Source organism: Protopterus annectens, chromosome 7.part1, assembly GCF_019279795.1.
Source record: "Protopterus annectens isolate FY-2018-M chromosome 7.part1, PAN1.0, whole genome shotgun sequence".
Taxonomy (NCBI): Eukaryota; Metazoa; Chordata; order Ceratodontiformes; family Protopteridae; genus Protopterus; species Protopterus annectens.
This window is the reverse complement of record NC_056740.1, coordinates 524,260,805-524,279,285: the sequence shown is the minus strand read 5'-3', so window position 1 is coordinate 524,279,285 and position 18,481 is coordinate 524,260,805. Positions and strand designations below refer to the sequence as shown.

Sequence of the window (18,481 nt, the reverse complement as noted above, 5' to 3'; positions counted from 1 at the left end):
TCTTGGCATATTTAATTCTTCCATAAACATTTCTATTTGTACCTTTTCTTGATTTCTGTATTTCTCTTCTATATACAGACTTTTGTAGAATTTCTGAAATATTTCTAATACTTCTACAGGATCATTTGATATCTTCCTTGTTATAGGCTCCCTAAGCTTGGTGGCAGCCCTTTCTACTTTCTGTTGCCTGAGTCATTGTGCTAAACGTTTTTGTGCTGCAGAGTTATCAAAAAACAGTTGCTTAACAGCAATCTTTCTAAATCCATGCATATTATGGAGGTAATCCCTTATTTTTTGGTTAGCATTCTGCAGTTGCTGCTCCTCTTGTTCTGTGAGATTCCCCCTGTTTTGCAATACAGTCCCTGTAAATAATTCTTGTTACTTCTTAACCACAACTCTCTCTCTTATTTCCACCCTATTTTTGAAATCCACTGTACTTTTATCCCACTCCCTAGGTGTATTTTCAGATGAAATTATCTTCTCCAATAGCTCCTGAATAATTTCCACTAGCCATTCCTTAAATTCCTCTTTTTTCAACAGATAGGTGGGAAGGTGCCAATGTCTCATTTTTATTTTATTACCCTGGGTTTTTATTTTAGTTATTATTGGCGCATGATATGAAATAGTTATTAGGTACATATCAAGACCTTCAATTAAATGCACGTTTCTGTGATATGCAAATTATGTCTAGCCTAGCCCAATTTTTGTATCTTGGGGAATAATAGTAAATTCACTCTGAACTCCTAGTACTGAATTCACATCTTCCATGCCAAATATTTTCATAATTTTTTTTAAAAAATCTACCCTCCTTTGTTACATTTTCCCTTCTGGGCCCACTAGGCAAATCTTCAATATTGCAAATCAAATTCCTGTCCCCACCTATAAGTAGTAATACCTGCTGAAAGCTGATTATTTCGCACAAAATTTTCTTAAGCTCAATTATAGCAGCTTTCAGTGGAATATAAATACATGCCAGTATAATCCTCCTCCCTTGCCATTAGCCCCTTAGTACTACAAATCAGCTGTTATCTTTTTTATCCTCTTCTGTTACTAGTGAAGCATCTTTTGCAATTAATATAAGTAATCATGTCTTCCTTTGTCCTAGTATTCCACTGAATAACCATCCTGAAAACCTTTCTTTATCATATTCACATTTTCAGTTCTTTCCAAGTGTGTCTTATCTAGCATAGTTTTGTTCACTTTACATTTTTCTAATATAGTTTACTACCCTGTTTTTTGTGTTTATCTATGAGACCATTAATGTTTAAAAACATTATAGAAAGCATCATATTCTTGAGAGATTATTCCCACCTTTTATGTATAACAACTTTTTTAAATGTCTAGTTTCAGCTTTTGTGTTGCATGCATGTGCTGTTTGATAGGTTAATCTTTTATACAGTTGTTTCTTGTCATCTCCATTTGAGCCTAGGTTAATCTTTTATACAGTTGTTTCTTGTCATCTCCATTTGAGCCTATGTCACATCTTATAGAACTTTTTGTTTTATTGAAAACCCTCAAACAAAAATACACACACACTGACACACCCAGTACCCCCTAAAACCTATTAACTTAGTAGTAATGCACAAAACTATGTATATCTTCAAATATTGAAGTTTTACCCTCCTAATAGGAACAAATGTTCCAAGCTGACAGCCACACACAGAGACTCGAGCTAACCTAAAAGAAAGGGTATCCATGCTAAGACGCTTGGTATAGCCTGAGGTTCTGTTAAGTACTGTCTAGTTTTGGCTTGTCTTTATAGCTCTCTCAGCTGGGAAAATGCTTGAATGCTTTCAGAAAACCTTTTCCCCAAACCATTTCTCTTTATCAGATTGCTAGAGACATGAGAACCAGACAGAAAACTGTTTACTAAAAAAAGCCTTATAATATTCAATATTCTTTTTTATTTACTTGCTTTCTCTTAAAATGTGTTATTAGATTAAGCTAATGGCCTTGGCTCAGTCATTCCCCTATTCCAGAATGAGAAAAGGCAAACAAATTTTTATTTTGTCATACTCTTTTAACCAAATTTTTTACATTGCAGTGCCTACATTTTTTAAAACTGAATAAGGAGAAAGAGAGAAGGGATAAATAAATAAATAAAAAATAGAAGCACCTATTTACACTAGCATCCCCATTACCTTATAAAGTAATTTTTTTCAGTTATTTTTAACATGCAAAGAAAATCATGGACTATTTAAATAGCACTTTTAAGAAAAAGTTTTGTTTTACTTGGTCGGCTTTCTCTCTCCAGTTTCCCTCTCCTGAGTATTTTTCCGAACATTAATGACATGAAGTAGGGCGTATGCTTTAAAGTCCCCTACAAGTTAACAAAGTCCAAAAAAGTCCAATATTTCCAGATTTTCTTATTCTGTCATGTTTCACAAATGTAATTATTGCTTTTTAATCCCATGTTTGTCAGTTTCCAAGTTACTGATTTTATTCACCAAACATTAATGACAAAAAGTAGGGCATATGCTTTAGAGTCCCCTACAAGTTTAAGAGTCCAAGAAGATCCAATATTTCTAGATTTTCTTGTTCTATTCCTGTTCATGTCATTCTCCCAAACCCCCTATCTGCTTCATTTCCAGCACACTCTAGATTCTTCTAGTCAACTCTTGTGCTTTGTTTCCCTCTCTCAAGCATTTTCCATTGAAACACTGGAAATGTTTCACTGGCACAGTTTCTCTGTGCTCTTTATTACCAAAAGAACAAGAAGCAGAATCTCCTGTTTCACAGCTCACTTTTTGTTGAACACACTTTTGTATTTCTTCCTTGGCATGTACTTCATCAAAAACTGAGTTTGTTCCTCCAAGGAAAAATATTTTGAAGATAGCTGGATACAGCAGTCTGAATCTTACTCCTGCTTCTTGGCATTGACTGAATAATGGGATAAATTTATTCCGTCTGCCTGCTGTACATGAATTGTCATTCCCACAAACACTCTATCCTCCCACTTTTAGTATTTTGTCCCTCTACCAGTTTTGTCAGCATCAATTCCTCCTGCTGTTGAAGTAGTTTACTATTAAACATCTAGGTTGTTTTCTCATAGCTGGGTTTGAAGCGTACACACAGTTTGCCTTTCAGTTAATAATTCCTGTTGTGGAATACCAGTCCAGTTGCTCAGTTGTGCTTTCATAAAATTAGTACAGTCTATTTCAGCTTCTCAGGTGCAGCAGAAAATCTCACATTTTCCGTGCATGCTCTGAATTCTAATTCTTTTATTTTTTGAAACCTGTCTTGTGCACTCTCATTCAGTCAGCCTTTTCTTCATTTTGACCGTTTTGCTTTTTTTCACCTTATCTGAATATCTGTTTAAAGCTTCTTCCATTTTTTCCACCCTTTTATTGTTTGTATTGATATACTCCATCAGTGTTTCATTTATTTTATTCAGGTCTCTGTGCAGTTGCCTTATACTTTCCTCTATGTTACTGGAAGTCATGTCTGGAACTTGCACTGCTTTTTGTTGAACAGCTATGGTACCTTTCCCAGTTAGAATTTTTTTCATTGACTTTTGCAGTTGATTTTCCTTCAGGTCTTCTATATTTCTTTTTCCTGGCATCCAGGCAGTACACTTACTAATTTAACCCAGAAGTCTAGGTCCATTGGCTTTCTATGCTAAGTTTCTCTTTTCATAGTGGGAGAGCTAGAATTAAGCTGTTACTGTCAGAAGAAAAAATTCAAGCGAGTCACATCTGCCTCAGGTGATGAAAAACTTCTTTATTTGCAGCTAACCAGATTACAGCAGCATGTTGGCCAAGATGATCTCAATCTGATCAGCTTGTTTACTGACATCAACTTTTATACTTTCCTGTCACTAGCCAAAATAGTTTTTGTTACATTTCTGACAGTTGACAGTTGGCTATGAAAAACATCTAGGATCACAAATTACTTTTGAAAAGAATGTTTACCTCAAAACCACAGTTAGTACAGAATGTTCAAAAAGGTACAGAGTTCAACAGTGGTAGCTGGAATTTTCCAGGGCACACAGCCTGCTTCAGTACTCAGCCGTGCGTCCTTTTACCAAGCTTTCATTTAACTGCAGTTAGCTTTCTTTATTCAGACGTATATAAAACAGATGTTATTCAAGTTCATAAGCAAACTACATCTATCATAGGTAAAGCCCATCTTTAATAAACATGGTTCAATGACCTTTTCTTACCAACACTTCAGCAAATAGCATATTCATTTTGCTAGATGGGAGAAAGAGACAAATAACAGTATGTTTTAAAACTTTTTCTCTTAACAGTTACTCAATGTGCAGCTATCTTGGAAGCCATTTATTAAGAATGTTGAGGAATATTTGTATGTTCCAGATGAATGGTGAGTGCATTGCTTGCAGTGAATGTGTCTGGGTTAAATTTACTTAGGTTTCATATAGTTTTTACTGCTTATTGTTTAGAGATATTTTTTGTAAATCATTTTGTATAGGCTGGAGAGCAGCCACTGAGAGAGTTAGATAAGGTACTGGATTCATGAAATGTATTGGGGCTAGATACAAGAATCCAGTCTAGTAAAGAATTTGAGTTTTTAGTGATATGTGTTGAATCCTGTACGAGTTGTTTAAAGCCAAATAGGTTAGTAGTAGATTTTGGGGTAGTAGATGTAAGTTCAAGCCAGTTTATATTTACATCTGCTGGTATTATTTTTTCACAAGGTATATCAATTGAGGTCCAGTATAGGGTTTCTTGTAATCATGTGATATTGTCACCTGGGGGAATATATAATGTTATTAAGCATATTTTCTTTTGTTTAGTTTAGGACTGTAATAAGTTCAGCTTTGTTGAGTTGTGGTATAGGAGCATTGTATGCTGTTGGGTTGTAGTGGTTTGGGAACATTAATGTGACACCACCACCTTTTTCTTTTAAGCAGTCATTTCATATTGTATTTTAACCAAATGGGAGGATTTCAGTATCACTGATGTAAGGTTTTAGCCACATTCCATTTATGGCCAGGATAGTGGGTTTATTGCAGGCATTTCAAGTACATAGCTCAGTAATTTTGTATCTTATGCTTCTGGTATTTATGGTAAAGAAAGTTAACTGGTCAGTGAGCAGTAAGGTAGTATAGTTTGGGTGGTCTGTTTTATTTTTCTGTTATTTTTATCTGAGTGGCGGGTATCAGGTCCAGTATTGGGATGAATGTTTCCATCTACATGGATTGATTTGATATTTTGTAGTAAGTGTACATACCTGCTTGTGTTGATTTTGCCGGGGGGCATAATTTTACGCTATTTTGGGGTGTACTGAATAGTTTAGTTTTGTAGTGGAGGTAAGGAGTGTCCTGGAAGAGACTAGCTACTGTCCTTGGGGTGTTTATAGGAGTTTTTGAGTTTAAGTGTTGGTGGGATGATTATTGTAGTTGTGAGATTTGAGTAATAGGTTAGGAATGTGAGGCTAAGAAGAATACATAAAGTAAGACTAGGTAGAGGCATTATCAGTTAGTGAAGTGTTGGTAGTGTTTTGTGTAGAGTATTAGGCAGAGGGATATTAATCTGGTGCTGTTAGTGTTAGCTAATTGAGGTTTTTACAGATAAATTTAATGATGGGATTAGGCTTGTAATGTGGGATGATCAGTTAGGACAGTAGAGATTGTATAGCCTTGACAGTAAAGCTAGGGAGATGCTTGTAATAAGAATGATGATTGGTTAGCTAGATGAGGTAGGGTGGAGCTTCATTTAGAATAAAAATAGAAGTAGAGGGGAATGGGGGTAAGGTAGACTGAAAACTAAACAAATAAGTGCATAAGAATATCTTATAAACTGTAGCAAACTGCTTGCTTATAGATGTAGCAAACAGTTGCTACAGTTTATATCCTGTCTACATGGCTCACTATTTCCTTCATGTTTTAGTTAAAAAAATCTTTTAAACTGTTGCAAACTGCTTGCTGCAAATGGAGCAAACAGTTGCCAAAGTTTATATTCTACCCTGCCTGCACAGAGCGTTATAGCACTCAGATTTTAGTTTAAAAAATATTTCTAACTTGTCAACTGTAGCAAATTGTTTGCTACAATGTAGGAAGCAGTTGCTACTGTTTAGACCACACACCGAGTTCTGCAGTGCTCAGGTTCAAGTCTTCACTGCAAATGCAATACCAGGTTTTAAAAGCTGGTAATGTAGTAAATATCTGGATTAGCTGAACGCACCACCGAGACTTTGTACTTGGGGCAGTGGCCCCTCTCGCCCAGCCCTAGCTATGCCACTGTTGCATTGTCTTAGATATCTACTGCTATTTCCTGGCTTTGTAAATACATGCATCTGGAGTGACATTTTGCCAGTCACCTGTGGACATTTGGAGCTGACCTTTCATCCATTGGTAGCTTAAATGTATATTAGAAAGGGAGATGCACACCAGCAGTCTGAAGAGTTGGGAATTACTTTGTTTTACTTTCAACATGTGGAAGTCGTATCTGTGACTAGAACCACTTGTCAGAGATGAACATTTCACACGTGATGTGTTACCTGAAGTAGAAAGGGATAACTGAGCAGGATAACACTTGTAGTCTGAGTTTAGATGTTGGCGTGCTGTACCCATAATGAGAGTTTGCATTCCAAGAAACAACTATGTAGCAGATGCACTTGACACAGTGACTCTTATTTAGAATTCGGAATTCATCCAGAAAGTGTAAGAGCTCTATTTTAGCTGCTGCACCCTGTTTCTGTTGGACTTCTTTGTTGATAAAGTAAATGTAGTTCCACCAAATGTTCTGCAGAACTGGGGAGAGGGGGGCTGGATTCCTTCTTCCAGAGCATTGAGCTGTTTGCCTTTCTTCATAGTTGATCTGTCTCTTGTGGAAAAAAATAGGTTAGAGAGGCCCATACTCATTCTGTTAACCCTTGGTGGTTGCCAGTGAACCTGGTTTCTTGTTCTAAACACTTTTGCAATGTAGGTCCAGTCAAAGTTTACCGTTGCACTCTTCTGTCTTTGCCTGTCCATTTCCTTAATTTAGGAACATACTTGTCTGCAAAGTTTGGCTTCTTCACTAGATCTTCTTTCCTTCCTGAAAAAATGACACATTTTTGATAGCACAAAAACCCTCGTTGTTTGAGACCCCTTCAATTAAAAATCCAGTCCTCCTTTAAACCTTAGCGTTACGTCAGTGTTATTGATTGAGAAACTGTTTTCTTCCTTTCAACACTACCTTGTTTGCATTTGTAATATTTGCTTCTGGGAGATCTTGCAGTGGTCATCACTTCAGCTAGAATAACTTTGGAACTCCTAGCTTGTATGTATCTTGTCTGATCTTCCATAGATGTCTGGTCTCCCAGAGGACTAATTATGTTTTATTCCTTAATGTTTAGTGATGTTCCTATTCCTTTCACATTTCCAGTCTTTCTCATATGGTCTGTACTTCTGATATACACTGCTATCCCTCTCTTTACCAGTTTTATCATGTGACGGTTATGGGCATCATTTAAAATAATACCTGGACAGTTGGTAGCTTACACCTTTGAAAGCACTAGAAAGTTCATTGTGAACTCCTACCCCATCCAAAATAACTTTCTGAACTTCTGTGTTAGCAGGTGGTAAGGTGCCTTGTGTAGTCCATTCTTTTTTTAACACCTTCATTAAATTATCACTTAAGACATAAGCACATACACGTTAATAGAGAAGAAAAATCACATTAACATTTTTTCTATTTACACGCATTATACATTACATATGTTTTGTTGGTTTATATAATCTGTCATTCAGTTTAAAATTACATAAACCTAAACTGCTCAGTTCTCGCCTTTCCTTAAACCTCACTCCCCCTAAACATTATTCTGCAAGTATTTTCCAAAAATTCCATTTACTTCTATGTCATTTTTTCTTTCCTTTTTCTAAAGATCCTTCTGTTGGTTATTTTATCTCTTATGATATTCCGTAGTTCAAATAGAGTTGGTTTACATTTTGACTTTGATTTTCTAGTAATTTTTTTTGGCAAACAACAGAATTAAAGTTAGTAAGGCCTTCCTGTATCTAGGCAATTTAGATCCTGTATCACAGCTCAAAAAATCATTTCCTTAGTTGTAGCCATTTTTTCTCCAGCATTTTCATGAAGGTTGTAGGGTATCTTTGAAATCTGTCAACACATTACAATCCAAAAAAGCATGTCCCCAGTTAATGCTGTCTTCCCTGTCACATCTCTAGTGTTTGACTTCTTCCTGAGAAAAGAATTTGTCTAAGTATAATTGGAGTATAAAAATACCTTTGCAGACACTTTTGGCCTGTCTGCAAGTGCAAGTAATGATCTGATGTCGATCTTCATTTATACTTGGGTTCGATTCCGATCCTCGGAACTGACTCGGCCGTCATATCAAGCTCACGCCAGCCAGAAACTCTCAAGCCAAGGGTACCCATACTGCCTCTCTTCCTTTCACCTCAGATCTCATTTGCGGCATAGAAAATTGGACGGTTCATAGGTTAGTACTAAGCTAACTGCCCTTGTGAGCCATTTTAAGCCTAGCCAATTATCCCTTGTGAGCCTCAAACCCTACACCTTGTGTTTGTAAGGCAAACACCTTAACCATTATGCCACCCTCCCAACAGCCATGCTCTTAGATATATATATATATATATATATATATATATATATATATATATATATATATATAGATATATATAGATATGTATATATATATATTCCTATATTTTTCTGTCCTTGTTTAATTTGTTGCTTGTTCTCCTTTGTAGTTATTGTTGAATTAGTGTGAGTGTTTGTATAATCCCTTCTTTACCTTTTCTGGTAGTTTCCACTTACCATCATTGGTATAGGCCCTTCCCTCTACCTCTGGTAATTCTTTGATACCATTGCTAGTACCTTATACTCCTTTCCTTCTATTACTGTCTTGGGGGTATTTTTCTAGGTACCATTGTTGGTATATTCCTTAAAAAAAAAAAAAAATCTGTACTGTTTTTTTTTTTTTTTTGTGCGTGTGTCTGTGCGCTTACCCTCTTGTTTTTGAAAGATGGCAGGAAAAAAAGAAGGGAACCACAGATTTTAAGCAATGTGATGAATGTGGAAGAAAGATGCCCAGCACAGATGGGCATCCTTCATGTGCTTGTTTAGGTGCTCTCATACAATTGCCATGCAAATTCTGCAAGAGTTTCAGTGCTCACACCCTTGCAGAAAGGTGAAACAAACTTATTCTGAAAGGGCTGCTAAAATGCCCTTTCAGTGAGGCTTTGTCTGAGGCAAAGACTTCTAAGTCTCCCAGAAAAGAAGCTAAGAAAATAAGCCATTCAGTACCTTCACCCCCTAAGGTACAGGAAGCTAAAACTACTAAGACTCTCATTTCCAGTCATCCTTCGGAAGCGAGGCCTAAAATATCTAAATCTGCACTGACTCCTGCTCCTGCACCGAAATCTATCACAACTCTCATTGTACCGACCGTTATTGAAACTGCCAAAACTCCTACGGCTCCAGTCTTTTCATCGGTACCGATGACCCTCTCGGCACCAACAATAGTCTCCAAATTTTCCTGTAAGGTCCTCTCCTGTAAAGCAAATTAATGGTCAACATGGTGCTGAAGGTTGAGACTATATCCAGGACTAAATACTCACCATCTATAGACCCCTTCTTGGGTCAGCAGTTAAGTCCATTTCTTGAAAGGCCAGAATCACTGTCAGGGATGTCCGGCCATTCCACCAGGAGCCTTTCAGAGCTAGATGTAGTCAGATTGGTGGATCAGCTCTTGGAAGCCAGAGGCCTTCCTGCTCCCTCTATGACCTCTGTCCCACCCGGAGTCGAGGGTTAATCTCCCAGGACACCCATTGATCTTCCTCCTTCAACCTCTCCGCAGGTCTTGGAGCCCACTACTTCGACTTACTTGGTGTCATCTACTTCTGTACCGATGGTGGATCTCACCTTGGTTCTGGAATGGACTCTGTGGTCTGTGGCTCCATAGGAGCCAATCCCACCCACAGGACTGTGGTTTGGCTGCTGGCTTCGGGATCCCTTTATCGGCTCCAATTTTCTCCATGGTGCTGTTTGGATCCTGTTCCCCTTGCAATTACAAGTCCTCTCACAGCTCCTATTCTGGAGGGGGCTCATCGGAGCAGGGTGTGACCCTGGTTATGAGGTTGTCTTTCTCGGTTCCTGGCTCCCATCCCTCTTTGGGCGGGCTTGCCTTCCAAATTATGGAGAGAGCCCTAGCCTAAGCAGACTCGCAGCTAGCACCATCCCCATCAGAGTGTCACATTTATGTATCCTCTGGCTCACAGCAATCACAGTCTGCTACGTCGGGGCAGTGGGCACAAGAGCAGCAATATACCATACTACAGTGTCCCCTGTCTTTTGAGTCCACCTCAGACCTTCCACCTGAGGAGCCACCCTGTAAGAGATCATGCAAGAGGAATCACCTGGATTCTCTAGAAGAATCTGTCACTGAGGATACAGATTTCGATGAAGGGGAGGGGTCCCCTCTGTCACCACCTGAAGATGTCTCCTTCGGAGACATCCTGAAAATTCTGAAACAGAAGGGTGATTGGAAGTCCACAAACCCATCCTCTGAGGAATCCATTTTCTTGCAGGCTTTTTGGGCCCAGCTTTCTAATTTTTGGGTGACCCCGCCTGTCAATGAACTCATCAAACTTACTGTGCTGCGTGCGTGGAAGGCTCCTTATACCATAGAGCAAATTCCCTGGAGACTGGACAAGATTCTTACAGCTGCTGAGGATCAGCCCCATTGGTTGAAAGGTCTAGCAGTAGATTGTATGGTGGTGGCAGCGGCCACAAAAAAGAAACTCGCTGAGGAGAGTCCAGCTGTCCATCCTCCAAGCCAGGAGTCCCGGGCAATGGACAGGTTCAGGAAGCGGGCCTTTGCTTCATCAACCTTCTCCATTCAGTCCTTTAACTTTTTGGCACACTTTACCCAACTCCAAAGGGATCTGATAACGGAGCGTTTAGAGACTTTAGCAGGAGTAATGGCTGACGAGGTCCAAAGCAAGGTTGCCTCCCTGGTTGCCATCCTTGAGTCAATCTCCAGCTCGGCCATGCGGCTTATTGTGCATACAGCTGAAGGGATGTCCAGGCTGCTGGTACAGGCATTTCCATTAGGCGCCATGCCTGGGTGCGCTTATGTGACTTTGCGGACCCCTTCAAGTCTTCCTTTATCAACTTTCCCATTGATGCTACTTCCTTATTTGGCCCAAAAGTTAGAGACACATTAGCCATGGCAAAGGGGGCCCGTGCAACCAGGGTCCCAGGGATTCTTTTTCTGGACAACCCTACCAGTGCTCCTGAGTGGAAGCCCAGTTGCTTACCTCTGGAGGCAGTAAGGGGAAGATTCTCTCTGCACCACTCAGTCTGGCATACAGTGACATCAGATTCCTGGGTGCAGACAATATTACCAGAGATTACCATAATCCCCTTCAATATTTATCCCAGACCACAAAGGCAAATCCCTGATGTTCCACCCAGTCAGAGGGATATAGCGGCATGCACTCAGGTCATTGGATCACAATTACCAGTTTGACTCCGTCATCATCCATGTTGGAGCAAATGACCTGAGATGTACCTCAGACTACATGAAGAGAGACATCATAGACTTTTCAGAATGTGTCTCAGGCTCCTATGAGCCTAGCATTGAGCAGCATTTTACCTTCTCCAGGGATGATGCCACAATACAAACAAAAGATGATTGACTTTAATAATTAGCTTAGTTTCTGGTGGGGGTCCAATATTTGTCAACATGGAAGGAGATGGTCAACAGGCCACGCTGCTTTGCCAGGGTTGGTTTGCACCTCTCCCCTGTAGGCTTTCGAATATTAGCTAAAACATTGTCTTCCCCCATAGTGCCTCACTCACCTTCACTTCCATAAAACATCCCAACTCACACACTTCCCATCCCGTAGCTGACATGCATAAGTGCGAATCTGAGATATTTGAATGTGCGCTTATGGGTTTTCGACTTTACAGTCTCGAGTTACTGAATTTCGAGCATTCAGTAATTCAAGATTATGAAGGGGAACCCCTCACTAATGTGAGAGAGTGCTGCACACCCCCTACTGTAATGCCTTCCCTGGTAAGGTCAGACCACAAAATGGTCTCCTTTGAAGTAAAAATAAAACTTCTTCCCCCAGCTAAACCGGGAATATTTAGGAACTATTCTTAGACTAACCTCCTGCTATTAAGTGAGAACCTGACAAAATTTCAAGCCCCTGTACACTCTGAGAACACTTCTGCTTATGCAGAACTGTTCACAGAAACCCTGTACAAGCATGATAATAGCTGTATAAAGGCAGCTTGTACCCACCAGGAAGAAGTACAGAACTAACTCAAAAAACAAGCCACCCTGATGGAATCACAAAATCAATAGGCTGTATAACTGGAGGAAGAAAGTCATGGCATAAAGTAGGAGGTGCAGCACCCATCAGGATAAAAGCCCTCTCATCAAACTAAACAAACAACTCAGAGGACAAAAAAAGTCTTCCAAAGCCAAATTTGAGGTAAGTTTGGCCTCCCAGGCTAAGGGCAACCACAAAGCATTCTTTAGCTATGTCCACAACGACAAAGGCAATACACAATTATGTGCATAGCTCATTGTAAATGGAGCCACCTGTACTGATCCAGAAGATACAGCAAAACCTCCTGGCTGATAAATTCAGCTAGCGCCAACTTTACTCCTATCTCTCCCTCAACCTTCCATCAGGAAATATTATCAAATATAACTCCCCCTACTATCACTAGGGAACAGGTTCTTAATGCTCTATCTAAGACCAAGAACACTGCATCAATGGGCCCAGACAGTATCCCAGGATGCCTTCTAATTAGCATGAAACATGACTTATCAGTGCCTCGAGAACTACTGTTTAATTGTAGCTTCCAAACAGGTTTTGTGCGTCATGAATGGAGAAAGGCAACAGTCATCCCTCTGCACAGAGATGGGCCATCTACAGACCCTGGAAACTGCAGACCCAAAAGTCTCACTAGTCTTGTATGTAAAGCCATGTAAAGAATAATCATGGAGATGATCAGTAGAGATATATTAAACCTCCAGACACTGGACCCAACCCAGGGTTTCGTGAAGGGCAGATCATGCCTACTCAACCTGGTGGACTTCTTTGAGAAAGTCAGCAAAGCAATGAATGAGGGCAAAATCATTCACACTGCCTACCTTGTCCTGGCCAAGGCATTTGACACAATAGCCCACTCGGGCATTGTTGATAAACTCAAGAGGTTAGGTACAAACCGTATGTCACCTAGTGGATAGCCAGCTGGCTTACAGACAGGACCCAGGAAGTTAGAACTGGGGAGTCCACCTCTACAAAGAGCCCAGTCACAAGTGGAGTCCCTCAGGGATCAGTCCTTGGATCACTCCTTTTTGGCATTTACTTCTCAGAAGTCAAGGCCAATGTCAGTGCTGTCTGGCTGACCAAATTTGCTGATTGCAAATTAGGAGCTGTCATTGAATCTCACACTGACACAAATGTTCTCCAGGAGGGGCTGACACAGACAAACAACTGGTGTCAGAGTCATGGACTAAAACTAAATGCCAACAAATGCATATTAGTATCCTTTGGGAAGCCATCCATCCCTGGTAACTATCAAATTGACAACATTTCCCTTCGGGTTGACACAGTAGTAACGGACTTGGGGACACACTTCGATAGTAATCTAGCCTTTGATCATCACGTATCTACAGTGGTGAGGAAATTATTCTATGTTGCGCAACTTATAAAGGAAGGTATGGCATCTAAGTCCAAGGAAGCCATTGTTCCGCTGTAATCAGCATTCATCAGACCTTTCATTGAGTACAATGCCCCCTTTGGTATGTACCTAACCAGGCATATCCAATGACTGGAACGTCCACAGAGGTTCCTCACTAAAAGAATACAGGGCATAAGTAATGTGTCCTATGTAGACCGCCTCAAGGTCATATCCCTGTATTCTGTCTCCTACAGGCTTTTGAGGGAAGATCTATGTATGACATACAGGGCATTGCCAGACCCCACTCTGGACCTCCTGCATCTCCACAAAACAAACAGTATCAAAATTACCTGTTTTAAAGACTTAACCCTTGCCTGTGATATAAATAGGACCTGCTGGAGAGAGATGTATGTATCACATAGACTACCCCATCTATGGAACAGGCTCCCCATCCATATGAAGCAGAGTTCCTCCCTAATCCAGTTCAAGTGCAACCTGGACAAGTGGATGGGAAACCGGAAATTCAACACTGGTTTGGCACTTATGTCTCTGGTGCAAGCAGGTAAACTGTAAATGGTTCATCTCCCAGGCCCATGCTTACACTTATCAAGGGTATTAGAACTTGTCAGTGATTTGGAATGCATGTCTAGGCTTAAAAAGGCCCTTGTAGTTGTTAGCCTATGAACCTATGAACTAGAAATTCAAAAGCTGGTTCAAAAAAGTCATCCATACAGTCGCACCAGACCAAATGGCATCCGAATTTTACTCAAGATTCTTTTTAGTGCCAAAAAAGACAGGGGACTAGAGGCCAATCTTAGACCTCAGTGTTTTGAACAGGTTTGTACAACAGAAAAATTCCAGATGGTCACTGTTCAGTCTATCCTTCCTTTTCTGGAAAAAGACAATTGGATGTGCTCCATAAATCTTCAGGATGCGTATTACCACATAAAGATGGACATATGCTCCAGAAGATATCTTCACTTCCGGCTAGGAGCCAGTCATTACCAATATCGAGTACTGCCCTTTGGTCTTACCGCAGCCCCCACGGTGTTCACCAAATGCATGGCAGTGGTAGCAGCTCATTTAAGGCTTCAGGGATTCCGTGTGTTTCCATATTTAGATGAGTAGCTCCTCACTGCCTCCACCAGGCATCTGCTGCTTTCCACCTTGGACTCCATTCTAAGGCTTGCAGAGTTCTTGGGCATCTCAATAAACAAAGAAAAGTTACAATTATCACCCACACAGGACATGGAATTTATGGGAGCAACACTATAAACACAAAATCCTGCATGGCTGCTCTTCCACTGCACAGACTGGTGAAGTTGAGGTCACAACTTCAAGTAATACCCTCTCAAGACAAATTTCTGGCTCGTCTGGTCTTACAGCTCCTTGGGTCTATGACAACAACAGTCACATTAGTTCCTCTGGCGAGGTATCGCATGAGGCTGCTTCAGTGGCTCCTGGTGTCACAATGGTCACTATTAACTCATCCAGTGTCCCACCCAATCCGCATAACAAATGAATGGAAGCAGGATTTATCTTGGTGGATGAAACCAAAAGACAAAGTATGGAGCTACCCCTTTTCCCCCTCTCAGCCCAAGGCCGTAACTACCACGGATACATCCCTGATAGGCTGGGGGGACATTTTCAGGGAAAGACTGTCCAAGGCACTTGATCCCCTCAAGAGGCCAATTTGAATCTCAACGTCCTACAATTTGGGGCAGTGCTGTTAGCGTTGTAAGTATTCCAATCTGCCCTCCCTTCAGGGACAATTGCTATTCAGTCAGACAACATGTCAGTGATCTGGTACATCAGCAAATGGGGGGGAGCCAGATTCTACCCTCTGCCGGGAAGCCCTAAGAGTTTGACAGTGGACAATTGCCTCCAAATGCTTTCTGATAGTGCACATTCCAGAGATTTCCAGCATGATTGCAGACAAGCTGAGCGGATGCATTCTCCTGCCTGAAGAGTGGTCTCTCAATCCCAAGATAGTGACTAAGACCTTTCGTCGATGGGGTCAGCCTTGCTGCGATCTGTTGGCCTCTCCCATAAACTACAAATGCAGCAGCTACTTTGCCCTAGTTCCCCCTCGGGGGAGTCCCCGAGAGATGCTCTTCTCCACGACTGGCCCTCAGGACATTTTTATGCCTTCCCTCCAATCCCTCTAATTCCCCAATTTTTAAAGAAAGCCCAACGGTTGAGAAGCAAAGTGATTCTCATTGTACCTTATTGGCCCTGTCAAGTTTGTTTTCACTTTCTCTGGCCTCATCTAGTACACCACTTGTGGACTCAGGATCTAACTCCAGATCTGTTGTCTTATCCTCAGGGCTTGGTCCATCCCATCCTACAAAAGCTCAAGCTGACTGCTTGGTTTCTCCACTTCCAGTAACTGCCAGATGAAACAATTCATCTTCCCCAGTACAAAAGATATTTCTGGCTTTTCATAAACCATCCACCAGTAAACTTTATCTTCGTAAATGGAAGAGGTTTGTGTTTTGGCCTGATGAAAAGGGAATTTGATCTTTTCTCAGCCTTGATCGATGAGGTCTTGGAGTACTTAACCACCTTATTTCAACTGTGGGAGCCTCTACTTGTACCATTAGAGTTCATCTAGCTGCCATTTCAAATTTCCATAACTGATTCGATGACTGTTCCTTCATGTCTCATCGTCTTTGCATAACTTTTCTTAGGGGTGCTTTACATTTGAAACCGCCTTTTCAAAGAGCCTGTTGCGCCCTGGAATTTAACATTGGTCTTGCAATGTTTGGTCCTTCAGCCTTTCGAACCAGCAGTCACCTGTAATATCAAGTTTTTTATCTTTGAAGACTCTATTCCTGGTAGCCATCACGTCGGCCAGGAGAATCTCTGAATTATAGGCTGTTTGTGTAAAACATCCATATAGCATTTTTCACAGAGAATATCCTTCAGAACTAACCCCTCCTTCCTACCTAAAGTAGTGTCAGTTTCCAATAGTAATCAAACCATAGATTTACCAGTCTTCTTCCCAGATTTCTCAAACAAGGGAGAATATTTTCATTTGTTGGACATACACAGACAATTACATTTTTATTTCGATAGAACAAAATCATTCAAAGAATTGGACCAGTTGTTTCTATCCTTTTCAGGTACTAGACTGGGCAAACCAGTGTCGAACGTCACTCTGTCAAAATGGTTGAGAGCTTGCATTACCTTTATTTATGACCAAAATAAGCTAGACTTATCAACAAAAGTTAGGGCTCATTCTACCAGATCTGTTTCCACTTCGGAAGCCTTTCGTTCCAGAGCTTCTGTGGAGGACATATGTGCAGCCGCAACTTGGTCTATCCCCTATACCTTTATCGCTCATTACTGCGGTGGTGGTGCTGCGGTAGCGTTGTCGCCTCACAGTAAGACGTCCTGTTCGATTCTCAGCTAAAGCGTTATCTGTGTGGAGACGTGCATGAATGGGCATACCTTCGTTGAAGGTTGTGTGTCAGAGCTGGCAACTCGGTACGTAAAAATCTACTGCCAATCATTAGCAGACCGGAGTTCCCCTGTGGCGACCCCTAACCAGGAAAAAGCCGAAAGATACAACAACAACAAATTGGATATGGTCTCCAGGGGAAGAGCATCCTTTTGGATCTTGGTGCTCAGGAATATCCTTCCCTAGGGCCTCCCAGGGTCTAAAGTAGCTAGGGACTCTGTCCCAACAGTCAAGTATGAATGAAGATTGACAACATCAGATAAAGAAGTTATGTTCTTACCATAAGTTCCATCTGTGTTGTCGATTTTCATTCCTTCTTGACATCCCACCTTCCTTCCCCCTCCAAACGAATCCTGGAGGTTTGGAACTAGTCTTGGTGTCCTAGTAGAGTTTTTGCTGAGACAAAGCTTCCATGATTTTCTACTTTATGGGCAAAACTCGATCTGAGGTGAAGGAAAGAGAGGCATTATGGGTAGCCGTGGCTTGAGAGTTTCTGGCTGGCGCAAGCTTGATATGACTACCAAATCAGTTCAGAGGATTGGAACCGAACCCAACCTTCAAGAATGAATGAAGATGGACAACATAGATGGAACGTTATGGTAAGAACATATCTTCATTTTTGAAGCATTCTTTGCTGAGAGGAAAGCAAAATTTAAAGGTACGATGGCAAGGAGTTCAACGAAAAATAGTTTGAAATTATGGGAAGTAAGTAAGAGAGAGCAGCCTTAATACCTAAATGAATTTAATAGAACTGTGTACAATTTAGTTTTATTTAAGGATAGCGGGTACACCTTTTTTTTTAAGGCTAAAAGGTAATGTTTCCTGAAAGCATACAAGATGTTTTTTCACATATGGGATGGGAATACAGATCAGTGTGAGTAGAAACGCATGCTGTAGCATGTGCTTTAGCGAGGGTAACCTTACATCTGAAGTAGGAGATTCATTTGTCTGCAACCTGTGGGTTATGGATCCGATATCGGATCCGAACCGGCATGGTTTATCCAGCTATGGATCCGAGCTCTTAGCTCCTCCCCTCACCCATAATGCCCTGCTCTCCCTACATGACCTCAGATCTAGTTTGCCGCGCTGGTAACCAGTTGGATCGTCTTGAGCTCTTCAGCTAAGTGTTCTAAAACTCTTTAAAAAAGTGTCAGATTGCTTTTTTTATAGTTAGTTTTGTGTGATTGTGTTAGGTTTCCTTTAATCTTTTGATATTTTTGGGTTAAAATTTTAATTTTAAAATTTTATCTTAATTCCCTCCCCTCGCTGGTTCGGAGTTTTGTTTGAGTCTGTATTTGGGGCCTTGTGTGTGTGCTAGTTTAGCACTAATTACGTGTCTTTTTTTTGTTGTTTAAAAAAAAAAAAAAAAACCTTAGTTATGTCA

General features: G+C 40.7%; 1 protein-coding gene across 4 annotated transcripts in view; it reads left to right on the top strand.

Moving 5' to 3' along the window:
• CCPG1 (cell cycle progression 1) overlaps positions 1 to 18,481 on the top strand; it is a 1,059,961-nt gene that overhangs the window by 523,276 nt on the left and 518,204 nt on the right. The gene's annotated exons all lie outside the window — the stretch shown is intronic.